Raw genomic sequence first — 7,776 nt, forward strand, 5'->3', positions numbered from 1 at the left:
GCCTCTCGGAGGGGGAAAACTCGTTGATCCCTTCAGTGTAGCTGCGCGCCCAGAAACATCTAAGGGCATCACAGACCTGTTATTGCTCAATCTCGTGCGGCTAGAATTGCCGCTTATCCCTCTAAGAAGAAGTTGCGAACTGGACACCATTTTCTGGAGATCCGTCGACTACTTAGTAGGCCAGAGTCTCGTTCGTTATCGGAATTAACCAGACAAATCGCTCCACCAACTAAGAACGGCCATGCACCACCACCCACCGAATCGAGAAAGAGCTCTCAATCTGTCAATCCTTCCGGTGTCTGGGCCTGGTGAGGTTTCCCGTGTTGAGTCAAATTAAGCCGCAGGCTCCACTCCTGGTGGTGCCCTTCCGTCAATTCCTTTAAGTTTCAGCTTGCAACCATATTTCCCCGGAACCCAAAGACTTTGGTTTCCGAAGCTGCCCGCCGGGTCATGGGAATAACGCCGGCGGATCGCTAGTTGGCATCGTTTATGGTTAGAACTAGGGCGGTATCTGATCGCCTTCGAACCTCTAACTTTCGTTCTTGATTAATGAAAACATCCTTGGCAAATGCTTGCAGTAGTTCGTCGACGGTCCAAGAATTTCACCTCTAGCCGCAATACGAATGCCCCGCCTGTTCCGATTAGTCATTACCTCTGGTTCCGAAAACCAACAAAATAGAACCGAGGTCCTATTCCATTATTCCATGCATCACCATTCGGGCCATTCAAATAGCCTGCTCTGAGCACTCTAATTTTTTCAGTAAACTCTCCGGCCACTCGGGACACTCGACAAAGAGCATCCGTGAGGGCGGGCGGTTGTTCGAGCGTGACAGTAAACACCGGCGGTGCACCGTCAGTCCGGAACTGAGATCCAACTACGAGCTTTTTAACCGCAACAACTTTAATATACGCTATTGGAGCTGGAATTACCGCGGCTGCTGGCACCAGACTTGCCCTCCAATGGATACTCGTTAAAGGATTTAAAGTGTACTCATTCCGATTGCGAGGCCTCGGATGAGACTCACATCGTTATTTTTCGTCACTACCTCCCCGTGCCGGGAGTGGGTAATTTGCGTGCCTGCTGCCTTCCTTAGATGTGGTAGCCGTTTCTCAGGCTCCCTCTCCGGAATCGAACCCTGATTCCCCGTTACCCGTTATAGCCATTGTAGGCGCATAACCTACAATCGAAAGCTGATAAGGCAGACACTTGAAAGAAGCGGCGCCGGTGCGGAGACCGTGCGCTCAGCCCGAAGTTATTCAGATTCACCACAGGTGGGTTACGGACCGGGGCCCGACCAGTTTTGAACTAATAAAAGCGCTCTTCCCTTGCGGTCAGAGACCAATTGCATGTATTAGCTCTAGAATTGCCACAGTTATCCAAGTAAGTGGGTTTACAGATCCAATGAAACATAGCTGATTTAATGAGCCATTCGCGGTTTCGCCTTAAATCGGCTTGTACTTACACATGCATGGCTTAATCTTTGAGACAAGCATATGACTACTGGCAGGATCAACCAGGTAGCTGCTGCTGTTGGCGGCGCCTATCACGGCGGCCAAAATAGTGAGATTGAGAGAGAGGCAGAAGACATTGGGCGAGGGACCGCACGTTGGCCTTAGAGAAATAGCAAACCAGATGATCAGATCTAACTGCACCTTCTCTTGCTATCCTCGGCGCCGGCAGCGCCACCGTGTGTGCCAATCTCCTCCCTTATCCGCTCCTCTTTGCCCCAGCTCCAGCGAGGCAGCCGACATTGGGCGAGGGACCGCACGTTGGCGAATCTCCTCCCTTATCCGCTCCTCTTCTCTTTGCCCCAGCGAGGCAGAAGACATTGGGCGAGGGACCGCACGTTGGCCTTAGAGAAATAGCAAACCAGATGATCAGATCAAACTGCACCTTCTCTCGCTATCCTCGGCGCCGGCAGCGCCACCGTGTGTGCCAATCTCCTCCCTTATCCTCTCCTCTTCTCTTTGCCCCAGCGAGGCAGCCGACATTGGGCGAGGGACCGCACGTTGGCCTTAGAGAAATAGCAAACCAGATGATCAGATCAAACTGCACCTTCTCTTGCTATCCTCGGCGCCGGCAGCGCCACCGTGTGTGCCAATCTCCTCCCTTATCCGCTCCTCTCCTCTTTACCCAGCTCCAGCGAGGCAGCCGACATTGGGCGAGGGACCGCACGTTGGCCAATCTCCTCCCTTATCCGCTCCTCTTCTCTTCTCTTTGCCCCAGCGAGGCATAAGACATTGGGCGAGGGACCGCACATTGGCCCATCTCCTCCTCTCTCTCTTTCTCTTACTGTTTGTGGGGGCGTGGGCTCATGAGCGCCATCGTCGCCCAATATTGGTTAGGTTGTGTATTTCACGGGTGGGAACCGCCATCATCGTTGTTAGGTGATGGGGTAACCCAACGTGTGCTTTGACGAGTTTTGGCTGCTAAACTCTCTTTTTAGTATACTCGGCTCCCAGACTGCGCCCTGGTCGTGTTGAACCATGAGCGTTGTCTATGCACATTTAGGGTCGCCGTTTGCGCGTGGAATAGTGCAATGAATCTCGGTCAAGAGACGGTTGGGCGCTGCATTGAAGGCCGGCACAGACGCGAAGACGGGGTGATCAGCCAACGCAAGTCCGCTAAGTTGGGCAGACAGCAAGGCGAAGGGGAGCCCGGACTGAAAGGCCGCAGCATATGCTGTGAAGGAAACTAGTAGGGTGGCGACGTGTGCGCCGAGAGAGAGACGGAGTAAATAATGTCCAAACGGAAGAGAGACCTGGCAAGTGTAATTGATAGAGCGCGAGCCTACTCGCCATAAGCCCGCTCCACTGCCATTCCTCTGATCCAATGAGACTAAAATCTCTCTCCTTCTGCTCCAGCCATTGCAGGGCAGGGAAGCGACGGCAATTTTGGTTGTTGTTTTGAATGCCGCGCTTTGCTTCACAGAGGCGCTCCGCTGGGGGGCGGAAGATATTTCACACCGAATATGTGTGTGAAGGCACCCTCTCCCCTTAATATAGTGAAATAGTGCAATCCAGCATACAAGGTCGGACGATAGGACATTCACCGTACCGCACCTCGAGAGTGGATGTTGTTTGTTGGGTAAGGTTAAAACCGGACTGTTCGCAGACAGCCGAATAACCCGGTTCCGGACTAATTGGTGGATGCAACATCATGATGCTGCTGCTGCTGCTGTCGCGGAAACCGCAGTGGCGACGTGTGCGCCGAGAGAGAGTAATAATGTTCAATAGGGAGAGCGACCTGGCTAGTGTAATTGATAGATCGCGAGCCTACTCGCCATTAGCCCGCTCCACTGCCATTCCTCTGACCCAATGAGACTATTCTCTCTCTCGCTCTCCTTCTGCTCCAGCCATTGCAGGGCAGGGAGAGGAAATCGACGGCAATTTTGGTTGTTGTTTTTGAATGCCGCGTTTTGCTTCGCAGAGGCGCCGAAGCGCTCCGCTGGGGGGCGGAAGATATTTCACATCGAATATGTGTGTGAAGGCACCCTCTCCCCTTAATATAGTGAAATAGTGCAATCCAGCATACAAGAGCGGACGATAGGACAGTCACCGTACCGCACCTCGAGAGTGGAAGTTGTTTGATCGTTTGTTAGGCAAGGTTAAAACCTGACTGTTCGCGAACAGCCGAATAACCCGGTTCCGGACTTACAATAGACGCAACATCATGATGCTGCTGCTGTCACGGAAACCGTGGTGGCGACGTGTGCGCCGAGAGAGTAATAATGTTCAATTGGGAGACAGACCTGGCTAGTGAAATTCATAGATCGCGCTTCACTGCCATTCCTCTGACCCCATGAGACTATTTCTTCTGCTGCTGCTGCTGCTCCAGCCATTGCAGGTGGGTAGGGAAGGAAAGCGACGGCAACTTTGGTTGTTGTTTTGAATGTCACACATTTCGCAAGAGAGGCGCCGGCGGCTCCGCTGGGGCGGAAGATATTCCACCTAATAGGTGTGTGAAGGCACCTCCCCTTAATATAGTGAAATAGTGCAATCCAGCATACAAGAGCGGACGATAGGACAGTCACCGCATCATGGCCCTCGAGAGTGGAAGTTGTTTGATCGTTTGTTAGGGCAGAAAGAAAACCCGACTGTTCGCGTAACAGTCAATAACCCGGTTCCGATCTTCATAATAGACGCAACATCATGATGCTGCTGCTGTCGCTGAAACCGTGGTGGCGATCGCAGCGCCGAGTAATAATGTTCAATTGGGAGACAGACTCTGGCTAGTGAAATCTATAGATCGCGCCTCCACTGCCATTCCTCTCTGACCCCATGAGACTATTTTCTCTCTCTTCTTCTGCTGCTGCTGCTCCAGCCATTGCAGGCAGGGGAAGGAAAGCGACGCAACTTTGGTTGTTGTTTTTGATCGCCGCGCTTTGTTTCAAGAGAGGCCAAGGCCCGGCTGAGGGCGGAAGATATTCCACAATCGAATAGGGTGTGTGAAGGCACCTCTCCCCTTAATATAGTGAAATAGTGCAATCCAGCATACGGACGATAGGACAGTCACCGCATCAGCACCTCGAGAGTGGGTTGTTTGATCGCTTGTTAGGCAAGGTTAAAACTCGACTGTTTCATGAATAGTCGGACAACCCGGTTCCGATTTCATGGGCCAGACGCAACATCATGATGCTGTTGCTGTCGCGGAAATCGTGGTGGCGACGTGTGCGCGAGAGAGTAATAATGTTCAATTGGGAGATGAGACCTACATATGAAATTCATAGATCAAGGCTCCACTGCCATTCCTCTCACCCCACTGCTGCTGCTGCGGCTCCAGCCATTGCAGGGCAGGGAAGGGAAAGCGACGGCAATTTTGGTTGTTGTTTTTGAATGCCGCGCTTTGCTTCGCAGAGGCGCCGAAGCGCTCCGCTGGGGGGCGGAAGATATTTCACACCGAATATGTGTGCGAAGGCACCCTCTCCCCTTAATATAGTGAAATAGTGCAATCGAACATATAAGGGCGGACGTTTTCATCACCGTCTCCCACTCGGTGTGTGTGCAGATTCTCAGATCATTTTGTAAAGTATGCTCGACCCCCGATTGACTTTGACGGTCTCCCATTCGGGTGTGCAAGTTTCTGTAGTATGCTATTAAATCGACCCCCGATTGACTTTGACTGTCTCCCATTCGGGTGTGCAAGTTTCTGTAGTATGCTATCAAATCGACCCCCGATTGACTTTGACGGTCTCCCATTCGGGTGTGCAAGTTTCTGTAGTATGCTATTAAATCGACCCCCGATTGACTTTGACGGTCTCCCATTCGGGTGTGCAAGTTTCTGTAGTATGCTATTAAATCGACCCCCGATTGACTTTCACTGTCTCCCATTCGGGTGTGCAAGTTTCTGTAGTATGCTATTAAATCGACCCCCGATTGACTTTCACTGTCTCCCATTCGGGTGTGCAAGTTTCTGTAGTATGCTATCAAATCGACCCCCGATTGACTTTGACGGTCTCCCATTCGGGTGTGCAAGTTTCTGTAGTATGCTATCAAATCGACCCCCGATTGACTTTGACGGTCTCCCATTCGGGTGTGCAAGTTTCTGTAGTATGCTATTAAATCGACCCCCGATTGACTTTGACTGTCTCCCATTCGGGTGTGCAAGTTCTCTGTAGTATGCTATCAAATCGACCCCCGATTGACTTTGACGGTCTCCCATTCGGGTGTGCAAGTTCTCTGTAGTATGCTATCAAATCGACCCCCGATTCACTTTGACGGTCTCCCATGCGGGTGTGGAACTTCTCTGGTATGTTGTATAATATGACCGAGGTGCCCCTACCCCTTACTATAGTGAAATAGTGCCATCCAGTGTACAAGGGCGGACGCTTTCATCACCGTCTCCCACTCGGTGTGTGCACATTCTCGGATCATTTTGTATAGTATGCTATTAAATCGACCCTCGATTGACTCTGACGGTCTCCCATTCGGGTGTGCAAGTTTCTGTAGTATGCTATTAAATCGACCCCCGATTGACTTTGACTGGCTCCCATTCGGGTGTGCAAGTTTCTGTAGTATGCTATCAAATCGACCCCCGATTGACTTTGACGGTCTCCCATTCGGGTGTGCAAGTTTCTGTAGTATGCTATTAAATCGACCCCCGATTGACTTTGACGGTCTCCCATTCGGGTGTGCAAGTTTCTGTAGTATGCTATCAAATCGACCCCGATTGACTTTGACGGTCTCCCATTCGGGTGTGCAAGTTTCTGTAGTATGCTATTAAATCGACCCCCGATTGACTTTGACTGTCTCCCATTCGGGTGTGCAAGTTCTCTGTAGTATGCTATCAAATCGACCCTCGATTGACTTTGACGGTCTCCCATTCAGGTGTGCAAGTTTCTGTAGTATGCTTTCATAAATCGACCCCCGATTGGCTTTGACGGTCTCCCATTCGGGTGTGCAAGTTTCTGTAGTATGCTATTAAATCTGACTGATTGGCTTTGACTGTCTCCCCATTCGGGTGTGCAAGTTTCTCTGTGCTATCAAATCATTTGATTGGCTTTGACGGTCTCCCATTCAGGTGTGCAAGTTTCTGTAGTATGCTATTAAATCGACCCCCGATTGACTGACGGTCTCCCCATTCAGGTGTGCAAGTTTCTGTATTATGCTATTAAATCGACCCCCGATTGACTTTGTTTATCTTGTTCAGATTATTACCAAGTTTCTGTAGTATATAAATCGACCCCCGATTGGCTTTGACGGTCTCCCATTCGGGTGTGCAAGTTTCTGTAGTATGCTATTAAATCGACCCCCGATTGACTTTTACGGTCTCCCATTCGGGTGTGCAAGTTTCTGTAGTATGCTATTAAATCGACCCCCGATTGACTTTGACTGTCTCCCATTCGGGTGTGTAAGTTTCTGTAGTATGCTATTAAATCGACCCCCGATTGACTTTCACTGTCTCCCATTCGGGTGTGCAAGTTTCTGTAGTATGCTATCAAATCGACCCCCGATTGACTTTGACGGTCTCCCATTCGGGTGTGCAAGTTTCTGTAGTATGCTATTAAATCGACCCCCGATTGACTTTGACGGTCTCCCATTCGGGTGTGCAAGTTTCTGTGGTATGCTATCAAATCGATCCCCGATTGACTTTGACGGTCTCCCATTCGGGTGCGCAAGTTTCTGTAGTATGCTATCAAATCGACCCCCGATTGACTTTGACGGTGTCCCATTCGGGTGTGCAAGTTTCTGTAGTATGCTATTAAATCGACCCCCGATTGACTTTGACGGTCTCCCATTCGGGTGTGCAAGTTTCTGTGGTATGCTATCAAATCGATCCCCGATTGACTTTGACGGTCTCCCATTCGGGTGTGCAAGTTTCTGTAGTATGCTATTAAATCGACCCCCGATTGACTTTGACGGTCTCCCATTCGGGTGTGCAAGTTTCTGTAGTATGCTATCAAATCGACCCCGGATTGACTTTGACGGTCTCCCATTCGGGTGTGCAAGTTTCTGTAGTATGCTATCAAATCGACCCCGATTGACTCTGATGGTCTCCCATGCGGGTGTGGAACTTCTTTGGTATGTTGTATAATATGACCGAGGTGCCCCTACCCCTTACTATAGTGAAATAGTGCCATCCAGCATACAAGGGCGGACGCTTTGACGACCGTCTCCCACTCGGTATTTGCAGATTCTCGGATCATTTTGTATAGTATGCTATTAAATCGGCCCTCCATTGACTCTGACGGTCTTCCATTCGGGTGTGCAAGTTCTCTTGGTGCATTTGAAGTATGAGTTGAGTTTAATGAAGTTGATTTCGTCATAGGCACGGTG

This window comes from Homarus americanus, unplaced genomic scaffold, assembly GCF_018991925.1.
Source record: "Homarus americanus isolate GMGI-L3 unplaced genomic scaffold, GMGI_Hamer_2.0 scaffold55309, whole genome shotgun sequence".
Lineage (NCBI taxonomy): Eukaryota > Metazoa > Arthropoda > Malacostraca > Decapoda > Nephropidae > Homarus > Homarus americanus.